Raw genomic sequence first — 11,386 nt, forward strand, 5'->3', positions numbered from 1 at the left:
TCCTCCCACCTCAGCCTCCTGAGTAGCTGGGACCACAGGTGCGCACCACCACACCCGGTTAATTAATTTTACTTGTGGAGACGGAGGTCTCCTACGTTACCCAAGTTGGTCTCTAACTCCTCGGCTCAAGCGATCTTCGCGCCTTGGACTCCCACAGTGTTGGGATTACAACCGGGAGCCACCGCGCCCGGCTTTCTGTAAGTTCTTGGTGACCGATGAGGGCCGGTGGGCCCTAACCCGGCTTCATGCTCCGCCCGGCCCGGTCCGGCCGCCCATACTTCCCACCGGTGTCCACCAGGGGGCGAACAGGAGCCGCAAACGGAGTTCGACTACGCATGCGCACGCCCTGGGAGCACGTGCCGAGGGCGGTGGGGCGGGAGGGTAAAGGTAGGAGGTGAGAGGTGAAGGGGCGGGCGCCCGGCGGCCAGGAGGGAGAGGGCGGGCACCACGCACCGGACCGCGGGCCGGGAGCGCGCACGCCGCGCTCCGCCCCCGCTGCCACCGCAGCCGCCGCGGCCGCCGCCGCCTGGGAGCTGTTGCCGCCACAGGTACCATCAGGCGCCAAGGGTGCCTGCCCGCGGGCCCCAGCTCTACTCCAGCCGCGCGGAGCCGGGAGTTCCGGGATGGGGGCCGCTAGGGGAGGGGGGTGCGTGGGCATGGCGCTGTCCAGCAGCGGTGCGGGCCGGCCCTGGAGAACGCAGGCCGGCAAGGAGGCAGGGCCGCCGCGTCCCCACCCCCAACCCGACCGCGCCCCTGCACGGGCCGGCCCCTGGAGCTCCGCGTCCCCACCAGACCTCCGCGGGCCCCTGGTGTGCCCAGGGGAGATGCGCGCCGTCGCATCCCCTGGCCTAGTTGCTCCGGGCAGCTGTTCTAGAACCTGCTTTGGTACTGTCTGGGTTTTCCCGAGTGCGGGGGAGAGCATGCTTTCCACTTCTGCCTCTTTTGGAAGATCTTGAGAGAGAACGCTAGCTGCTTTGCTGGTTTGCTTGGTTTCTAGTTTTCCGTATTGCTTAAATCTCAACTTTGCTTCACTAATGTTGCTTCTGTTTACTTCTGAGTGGGTTTATGACCTCAGTACTAAACCGGCTTATAATGTCACGATAGCGTTAGTTGCAGGGAGCCCTGGATCCGGACTGTCTGAATTCCAGAAAGTTGTCCAGATGGGAATTTGGAGCGGGTGCGGGGCAGTAAGTCCCAGTGAGGGCTCTGGCAGGAGTCAGCCCCTGGTTCGGGTCACTCACTGCTCCACCTTGTATGGCGACAGTCGGAGCTAGTTGAATAAACTCTTTCTGGGGATTTTGTAATACGTATTGTGAAGCGGCCATAGAAAAGGTTTAATGTTGTTAGCTTTGTGTGTTTCTTTTATTTGGCCAAAAGTTTTTTGGAGTTTGGTTATACGGTGTCCTTATTGGTTTGCTGTCATGTCAGGATATTGTGCAAAAGACTGATGCTTTTATTAGGGAGTCAGGGTCGAGGCTGTCTAGTTAGTGCTGTATCTATTTTAGGTGTTCCTCAGTGTTGCCTAAAGACCTGTTTTTTTGTTTGGAGACAGGGTCTCTCTCTGTCTCCCAGGCTGGAGTGCAGTGGCGCAATTTCGGCTCACTGCAGCCTTGATTTCCTGGGCTCAGGTGATCATCCCACCTCAGCCTCCCCAGTAGCTGGGACAACAGGTGTGTGCCACCACGCCCGGCTAATTTTTGTATTTTTTGTAGAGATGCGGGTCTTGCAGTGTTGCCCAGGCCGGTCTTTAACTCCTGGGCTCAAGCGTTATACAAGCCTTGGCCTCCCAAAAGTGTTGGGATTACTGGCGTGAGCCACCGTGCCCAGCCAAGACCTGTATCTTTTAAAATGTGTGTTAACATAGTTTACATTTTAGGTGTTTTACACATTTGCGGTATTCCCACTGAGCACATGATGTAAATAACACTGTATACGTATATTTCACACTGTATAAATATATTTCCATATTTATTCTTTTGGTCATAAATTGAAATGGAAAGAATTAGGCTTTTTAAATTTATTATGAACTGATCTAATGTTTGAATGCTCTCTTTTCTTTTTTTTTTTTTTTTTTTTTTGAGACGGAGTCTCGCTCTGTTGCCCAGGCTGGAGTGCAATGGCGCCATCTCGGCTCACTGCACCCTCTGCCTCCCGGGTTCAAGCGATTCTCCTGCTTCAGCCTCCCGAGTAGCTGGGACTACGGGTGCTCGCCACCATGCCCGGCTACTTTTTTGTATTTTTAGTAGAGACGGGGTTTCACCGTGTCAGCCAGGATGGTCTCGATCTCCTGACCCCATGATTATCCGCCTCAGCCTCCCAAAGGGCTGGGATTACAGTCGTGAGCCACCGCGCCCGGCTTAAGTGCTCTCTCTTTTCTTTTGCTATTGCGGCAAAAACAGCCCCTTTCTAGAGATCTCCATGTACTTTATAATCACTGTTTTGGGGCCCTTCCCCTGTTCCCCCAGTCACTGTCATGAGGTGGATAAAAAGTTTACTCCAAGTTTATTACTAGAAAAATGGAGGCGGCCGGGCGCGGTGGCTCAAGCCTGTAATCCCAGCACTTTGGGAGGCCAAGACGGGCGGATCACGAGGTCAGGAGATCGAGACCATCCTGGCTAACACGGTGAAACCCCGTCTCTACTAAAAAATACAAAATCTAGCCGGGCGAGGTGGTGGGTGCCTGTAGTCCCAGCTACTCGGGAGGCTGAGGCAGGAGAATGGCGGGAACCTGGGAGGCGGAGCTTGCAGTGAGCTGAGATCCGGCCACTGCACTCCAGCCCTGGCAACAGAGCGAGACTCCCTCTCAAAAAAAAAAAAAAAAATGGAGGCATATGCTATTCAGGAATTAAATAAACTAAAAAAGGAAAGAAAATGGAGGCATAAAGATTGTGATTTGCCTGAGGTCGTATATGAACAACTACCCAGTTGGGAAAGGAACCGTGCCTGTGGACTTCACTGCATATGTTTATTAACATTTGGTGGTAGACTTTACGGAAATTTTCTCTCTCAGAATCTAGCCATGCATGTGAATGTGCCTCAGGGATCCTGGAATGACAGGTTCATGTGCTGTTTGCTTACTCTCACCATTGGTGGTTGCCAGTGTTTTACTGGCTCTGACAGGTACTTCATATACAGTTTGTGTTATCACCCCTCGTTGAACAGATCAAAGGACTCCTAATGGAGAAGCTGGGTCCTTACAAGGTCACCCAGCTTGTCAAGGGTGGATCATCCTTCAAACCAGGTCTGCCACACCTCTGCCACCTGAGCTCCTTCCATTAGAACTTGCTACCTTAATGAGTTGGCTAAAGATACAAGGTTCAGGTGTCGTCTTTTGCCACCCAAAGTAATAATTCTGGGTGATACTGAACACTTGTGCTGTTTAGGCACTGTCCCAGGTACTGTAATACTAGCTTATCTCACTTAGTTTTCATAATAACCAGATGAGATAACTCTGTTATCACCCCCTTTACGGAGAGTTTTAGGCAAGTGATTTGACTGGCCCTGGGTAACCTAGTGAATTTGAGACAGAGTGTGTTTGCAAACTGAGATTTGGCTGACAAAAGAGTCCATGCTTTTATGCTGTTCTTGTACCTGCTGGCTTCCACAGTCTGTTTTTTTTTTTTTTTTTTTTGGGATGGAGTTTCGCTCTTCTTGCCCAGGCTGGAGTGCAGTGGTGTGAGCTCAGCTCACTGCAACCTCCACCTCCCAGGTTCAAGCGATTCTCCTGCTTCAGCCTCCCGAGTAGCTGGGACTACAGGTGCTCGCCACCATGCCCGGCTACTTTTTTGTATTTTTAGTAGAGACGGGGTTTCACCATGTTGGTCAGGCTGGTCTCAAACTCCCAACCTCAGGTGATCCGGCTGCCTCGGCCTCCCATAGTGCTGGGATTACAGGCATGAGCCACTGCACCCAGCCCACAGTCTTTTCTGTTGCTCATTGGCAGGTAAGGGTAGTGGAAGAAGGTGGTAGGGGTGATGGGAGGAAGCCGGTGTCACTGACTTGAGTGTCGGGATGGTGGAACTCAGCAAGGTGACAGCAATTTGACCACTGCCATTTGACAGTTTCTGGTTAAGCAGTCAAGGGCACTAACTTAGAATGGTTGCAGGGATGCTAAGTCATAAGGAAGCTTTGCAGTGGGGTCCAAAGTTGGTGTGTAAGCATAAAGATGCACGTGGATCTCAGGAAAAAAATAAAACTAATTTTCCTGTTTCTTTCAGCCTCATTTAATTTTTTTTTTCTTTTTTTTTTGAGATGGAATTTCACTCACTCTGTTGCCCAGGCTGGAGTGCGGTGATGCTATCTTGGTCTCCTGCCTCAGCCTCCCAGGTAGCTGGGATTACAGGTGTGCGCCACCACATCTGGCTAATTTTTGTATTTTTAGTAGAGATGGGGTTTCACCATATTAGTTAGGCTGGTCTCAAACTCCTGGCCTCAAGTGATCCACCTACCTTAACCTTCCAAAGTGCTAGGATTACAGGCATGAGCCACCGTCATTACAGGCATGAGCCACCATAATAATTTTAGTGTATACTTTATAATGTACACTGTATTATCACTGTAGTACATATATATAATTTATATGTAAGTGTGCATGTATTGAGAGCATATACTTGAATTTTTGTTGTTTGGGCATTCATGATCAAAACATTTGGTAACCTCTGGTTTCTTTGATATTTAGCATTTTCAGAAAGCGTAAAATATACAAGGTGTTGGCCAGGTGCAGTGGCTCATGCCTGTAATCTCAGCACTTTGGGAGGCCGAGGTGGGCGGATCACCTGAGGTCAGGAGTTCGAGACCAGCCTGACCAACATGTGTGAAACCTCGTCTCTACTATAAATACAAAAGTTAGCCAGGTGTGGTGGTGTGCGCCTGTAGTCCCAGCTACTCAGGAGACTGAGGCAGGAGAATTGCTTGAACCTGGGAAGTGGAGGTTGCAGTGAGCCGAGATCCCGCCACTGCACTCCAGTCTGGGCAACAAGAGCAAGACTCCATCTTAAAAAGAAAAAAAAAATTGCAGTCACTAATGTGAAAGAGGTCTTTGTGTCTCACACATAGCACCTGTCTTAAATTTGAAGCTATGGTGACTGGTAATGGTCCCTTAGACAAATCTAGATGTTAAAATTTTGTTGAACCTCTTCTATTTTAAACATCTTAATTTTGGTTAGAGGCCAGAGGGACTCAAATAATCAGTTCACACAAATATGACAATTATAGTGGTTGTATTTGTGCCAGTCCCCAACTTCAGAGTATTTTCAAATCATCTAAATATTGAAATTTCAAATACGTTGATTTTTTATAATTTTACAAGTGAGATTTGGTTTTCTTCATTTCATTCCTCTGCATTCCTGATTTTAAAAATATCTTATTTCCCAGTTTATTTTACAGTTGAATAGATTAGTTTTGTTTGTTTGTTTTGAGACAGGGTCTTGCTCTGTCACCCAAGGCTGGAGTGCAGTGGCGCGATCATAGCTCACTTGCAGCTTCAGTCTCCTGGGCTCAAGAGATCCTCCCACCTCAAGCTTCCCAAGTAGCTTGGACTACAGGCGCATGTCACCACACCTGGCTAATTTAAAAAATATATATATTTTTTGAGATGGAGTCTCGCTCTGTTGCCCAGGCTGGAGTGCAGTGGTGCAATCTCGGCTCACTGCAAGCTCCGCCTCCCGGGTTCACGCCATTCTCCTGCCTCAGCCTCCCAACTAGCTGGGACTTTAGGCGCCCGGCACCATGCCTGGCTAATTTTTTGTATTTTTTAGTAGAGACGGGGTTTCACTGTGTTAGCCAGGATGGTCTCGATCTCCTGACCTGCCTCGGCCTCCCGAAAGTGCTGGGATTATAGGTGTGAGCCATCGCACCTGGCCTTAAAAACTTTTTGTAAGGCCGGGCGCGGTGGCTCAAGTGCTGGTAATCCCAGCACTTTGGGAGGCTGAGACGGGCGGATCACGAGGTCAGGAGATGGAGACCATCCTGCTAACACGTGAAACTCCGTCTATACAAAAAATAAAAAAAACTTAGCCCGGCGAGGGGGCGGGCGCCTGTATCCCAGCTACTCCGGGAGGCTGAGGCATGGAGAATGGCGTAACCCGGAGGCGGAGCTGCAGTGAGGCTGAGATCTGGCCACACATTAAGCCTGGGCGGCAGAGGGAGGCTCCATCTCAAAAAAAAAAAAAAAAAAAGCCGGCGTGGGCTCCAAGCGTAATCCCAGCACTTTGGGAGGCCGAGACGGGCCGAATCACGAGGTCAGGAGACGAGACATCCTGGCATTAACATGGGAAACCCCGCTCTACAAAAAATTACAAAAACTAGCCGGGCCGGTGGCCGGTCACCGTGGTCCCCAGCTACTCGTTAGGCTGAGGCAGAGAAAATGGCGTAAACCCGGAGGCGGAGCTTGTCAGTGAGCCGAATCCGGCCACCAGCACTCCAAGCCTGCGACCAGAGCGAGAGACTCCGTCTCTAAGAAAAAAAAAAAAAATATTTTTTTTTTCAACTATGTTGAAAAAACAGGGTTTCAACTATGTTGCCCAGGCTGGTAGAGTTTGTGTTTTATTTTTCCAAGACAGTTTTGCTTTTGTTGTCCAGGCTGGAGGGCAATGGTGCGATGGCTCATTGCAACCTCTGCTTCCTGGGTTCATTCTCCTGCCTCACCCTCCCTAGTAGCTGTGATTACAGGTGCCCGCCACCATGCCCAGCTAAATTTTTTTGTATTTTTAGTAGAGACAGTGTTTCTCCATGTTGGCCTTGCTGGTCTTGAACTCCTGACCTTAGGTGATCCGTCCATCTTGGCCTCCCAAAGTGCTGGGATTACAGGCATGAGCCACCGCGCCTGGCTGAGTTTGTTTTAAGTCATCTTTGTTGCAAAATTAACAGGTAAGCGCAAAAAAAAAAAACCCCAAAGTTAAATTGTAACCCCATTGGTAACCACTGTCAGGCTTCTTAGGCTTTTTCTCATGCTTTCTTGCTTACTCGTTCTCTGTCTTATAGTAGGATCAGAATGTTTTGTATTCATTGTCTACATTATATTGTGAGGTTCTTTTTGTGGGAAAAAACTGCATGACATTTTGGTTTTTTGAACATAAAATCTCATTTATTTTATGTTTTCAATAATTTTATCCATTGAGCAGCCTTGTTCAGCCCAGTTTGCTGCATTTGGCTGTGGGCTTGGATTGCACCTTTTGGAAGACTGCACTGTCACTCACCAGGTCTCCAGTCATAGTCAGTAGTTTCCCACTCTCATGATCTGCCCCAAGCTGGCCTACCTAGTTAACCCTTCCTCCCTCTGAAAGGTCATGTTCATGCCTCATCTGCATGTTTTGATTAGGTCTCTTCTTTCAGGCCTGAGCCCTGGTAGAGTTCGACAGTGATGTGCATTTGTCACCTCCAGAGACAGTGACTATTAGAGACATATTTAGGAGACAGTTGAGAATGTTGCATCTCATGTTCTTGCCAGGAAGGATACTCTTGAATTCAACTCCCAAAAGCCACAGCTGAGCTCAGCTGTGGAAAGAATATCCACTGAGTTGTACTTGGAGGTACTTCAGTGTACTTGTTTCAGATCTGCAGTGTTTTGTCTTTGGGTGAAGCTAGATCATGAGAAAGCACAATTCTGGCCCTTCTTCCAGTTGCTTTCACTCATCTCACTTTGCATGGCCCCGTCAGTTTATATTGCAGTCTTTATCAGAAGTTCCCAAGGAAACCTCTGAGGCTGCTGAGAAATTTTCTTCAGGTTGAGTGACTGGGATCGCTATACCTCTAAGTATACTGGAACTATGTCATTGATGTTTTTGTCTGTCTGCCTTGGCCACTAGGAAGCTCAGAGTCAGGTTTGTATCCAGGGTCTTCCAGCTTGCGCTTAGTGTATTAATCTTCTAGATTGTTTTTAATGGTTTCTACTCTTTGTCTCAGGTTTTACTATAAAATACATAACACATTTCCTTCCTGTTCTAAATATTACTGTGATCATATTCTTATAGCCAAATCTTTGTTCTAATTTTTATTTTCTATTATTTTTTATACTGTTGAATCCCTCTGAGCCTTGCCTTTCCCTGCTTCCTCGTCTGTACTCATTTTTGCCAAAATTTGTAAGGGGATAAATTCTTGAAAAACTTTGCACATTTTGAGGACTTGTTTTTTAATATTTGTTATAGTAAAATTCAAATATACATCCAAATAGAGAGCAATAAGCCCTTGTGTACCTATCACTCAGTTATGTCTGTCATTTAGTCATTAACTTGGGGACACTCTTGTTTCATCTCTATCCTTTAATCCTCATTATGCTTTTTTGGGGAGGGAGAAGTTTATTAATTGATAGGTGTTACTTTGGGGTAAATGAGGAGGGAGCCAACTAGTATGCTGGGGAACTGTAAGGTTCTTTTTTTTTTGAGACAGAGTTTTGCTCTTGTTGCCCAGGCTGGAGTGCAGTGGTGTGATCTCGGCTCACTGCAACCTCTGTCTCCCAGGTTCAAGTGATTCTCCTGCCTCAGCCTCCCAAGTAGCTGAGATTATAGGTGCCTGCTACCATGCCTGGCTAATTTTTGTATTTTTAGTAGATGGGATTTCACCATGTTGGCCAGGCTGGTCTTGAACTCCTGACCTGCGGTGATCTGCCCGCCTCGGCCTCCCAAAGTGTTGGGATTACAGTTGTGAGCCACTGCGCCCTGCCAAGGTTCTTTTCTTTGGGATCCTTTCCTGTCCTTAGAGAAGACCTTTTACCTTTCTGCCTGAGGAGCTGATGCCTAGCTGTCAGGCTTTCTTCTTGCCAAGATAGCAGTGTTAACTCCTGTGTACAGACATTCACTTAATCCTTTTTACCAGTCCCACATCTCACTACAGCCCTGTGCTATACCTGGGTTTCTCCATCCCAAGCCCCTTTAGGGTCTCTAGTGCCAGTCTTCTTCCTCATTGGCTGGGTCCCCCAGAGTTCTTTTTTATTTTTTCCAGTGGTGATGCACTTACTGAGCAGATGGAGTAATCTTACCTGATCGATCCTACATGTAACCATTGGCCTAAATGTATGATGGTTTGCCAGCATCAGCAGTAAGACTTTTTTACCCCAGTAGTGGGGTAAAAAACAAGTTCTCTTAAGGCTAGATCTTGATCCCCTGTTCTAAGCTGACCAACTTAATCTGAAAATAGTTTGCAGCATGTAAATATTTTAGGATTACAGCCATCTGTATACACACTTAAAAGTAGCTTTGCTACCATTACCTTAGTCTAAAAGAGTCATCTAAGAATCCCAAATGTTATTTTGTTCGAATGCCATGGTTATTTTAATTTAAAAGCATTTCTTTCAGAGCTGCTTCTCTCTTCACAACAGTAGAACTCTGGCAGCGAAATAAGAGGTCAAAGATTCAGTGAAACTGTGGCTGATTTCTGGTTCCAATCTGGGAGCTCTCTTTGCACTGTGATCAAAATGGAGTCTTGCCAGCTGCCCAGGGTAATAGCCTTGCAGGTCTCTTCCTTGTTGAGCAATGAATGTAAGTTCCACATGGCTGGGGAGGCCTCACAATCACGGCAGAAGGTGAAAGAGGAGCAAAGGCATGTCTTACATGGTGGCAGGCAAGCCTCTTCTCATTATACTTTTAAAATTATTTGGCCGGGTGCGGTGGTTCATGCCTGTAATCCCAGCACTTTGGGAGGCCAAGGTGGGCAGATCACTTAAGGTCAGAAGTTCAAGACCAGCCTGGCCAACATGGTGAAACCTTGCCTGTACTAAAAATACAAAAATTAACAGGGCATGGTGGCACGCACCTGTAATCCCAGCTACTCGGGAAGCTGAGGAGGAATTGTTTGAACCTGGGAGGCGGAGGTTGCAGTGAGCCAGGATTGCGTCATAGAACTCCAACCTGGGTGACAGAGCAAGACTGTCTGAAAACAAACAAACAAAAATTATTTGGTGATTTTTTTTTTGAGACAGAGTCTCCTTGTCACTCAGGCTGGAGTGCAATGGTGCGGTCTCTGCTCACTGCAACCTTTGCCTCCCAGGTTCAGGAGATTCTTCTGCCTTAGCTTCCCAAGTAGCTGCGATTACAGGCATGTGCCACCACACTCGGCTAATTTTTGTATTTTTTGTAGAGATGGGGTTTCACCATGTTGGCCAGGCTGGTCTTGAACTCTTGACCTCAAGCAATCTGCCCGCCTTGGCCTCCCAAAGTGCTGGGATTGCAGGCACGAGCCAGTGCGCCTGGCCCATTTTAACCATTTTTAAGTGTACTATTTGGTTACATTAAATGTATTCACATTGTTATGCAACCATCATCACTATCCATTTCCAGAATGTTTTCGTTATTCTACATAGAAACTGTCTATCCAGGGCCAGTGGGTGGGAATTGGTATCTTACTGTGATTTTGATTTGCATTTGCTAAGGAATAGTGATGTTGAGTGATTTTTCATGTGTTGATTGGCCATCTGTATATCTTCTTTTTTGTTGTTTGGATTTTTTTTTTCTTTTTTTTTTTCTTTTTTTTTTGAGACAGGGTCTTCTTGCCCTGTTGCCCAGACTGGAGTTCTGTGGCACAATCACAGTTGACTGCAGCCTGAAGCCTCTGGTCCCAAGTGATTCTCCCACCTCAGCCTTCCGAGTAGCTGGGACTACAGGCGTGTGCCCCCATGCCTGGCTAATGTTCATATTTTTTGTAGAGATGGGGTTTCACCATGTTGCCTAGGCTGGCCTTGAACTCCTGAGCTCAAGTGATCCATCCACCTCAGCCTTCCAAAGTGGTGGGATTACAGGCATGAGTCGCCCCACCGAGCCTGTATATCTTCTTTAGAGAAATGTTTATTCAAGTCCTTTTCTCATTTTGAGTTGTTTGTTGTTATTTTGTTGTTATTGTTGAGTTGTAGGAATTCTTTACATATTCTGGATGTTAATCCCTTGTTAGATATATGATTTGTGAATAGTTTCTCCCATTCTGTTGGTTATCATTTCACTCTCTTTATTGTGTGATTTGCACAATTTTTAACTTTTTTTTTTTCTTTTTTAAGGCAGAGTCTCCCTCAGTCACCCAGGGTGGAGTGCAGTGCTGCAGTGTTGGCTCACTGTAGCCTCCACCTCCTGAACTCAAGCAATCCTCCCACCTCAGCCTGTCAAGTAGCTGAGACTATAGGTGCATACCACCATGCCTGGCTTTTTTTTTTTCGTATTTATTTTTTTCGAAGAGATGGGGTCTTGCCATGTTGCCCAGGCTGGTCTAAAACTTCTAAGCTCAAGCAGTCTGCTTGCCTTGGTTTGCCAAAGTGCTGAGATTAAGGTGTGAGCCACCACGCCCGGCCATAAGTTTTTAATTTTTATGAATTCCAGTTTATCAGTTTTTTTTCTTTTGTTGCCTATACTTTTCAATCCTTGCTAAATTCAACATCATGAAGATCTTTTCTTTTCTTCTTCTTCTT

General features: G+C 47.1%; 1 protein-coding gene across 4 annotated transcripts in view; it reads left to right on the forward strand.

The window, feature by feature from the left end:
• The first annotated feature begins 398 nt into the window (after positions 1–398).
• The window catches only part of SCAP (SREBF chaperone), a 76,947-nt gene continuing 65,959 nt past the window's right edge, over positions 399–11,386 (forward strand). For 2 of the 4 annotated variants that reach the window (XM_017855707.1, XM_017855712.1), the window contains exon 1: positions 399–548. The gene's annotated coding sequence lies outside the window, so the exon portion shown is untranslated. Of the gene's footprint in view, positions 549–798; positions 886–11,386 lie in introns of those variants that run through there. The other 2 variants (XM_017855708.1, XM_017855709.1) reach the window with 2 other exon arrangements.

Source organism: Rhinopithecus bieti, unplaced genomic scaffold (assembly GCF_001698545.2).
Source record: "Rhinopithecus bieti isolate Rb0 unplaced genomic scaffold, ASM169854v2 scaffold_39746, whole genome shotgun sequence".
Taxonomy (NCBI): domain Eukaryota; kingdom Metazoa; phylum Chordata; class Mammalia; order Primates; family Cercopithecidae; genus Rhinopithecus; species Rhinopithecus bieti.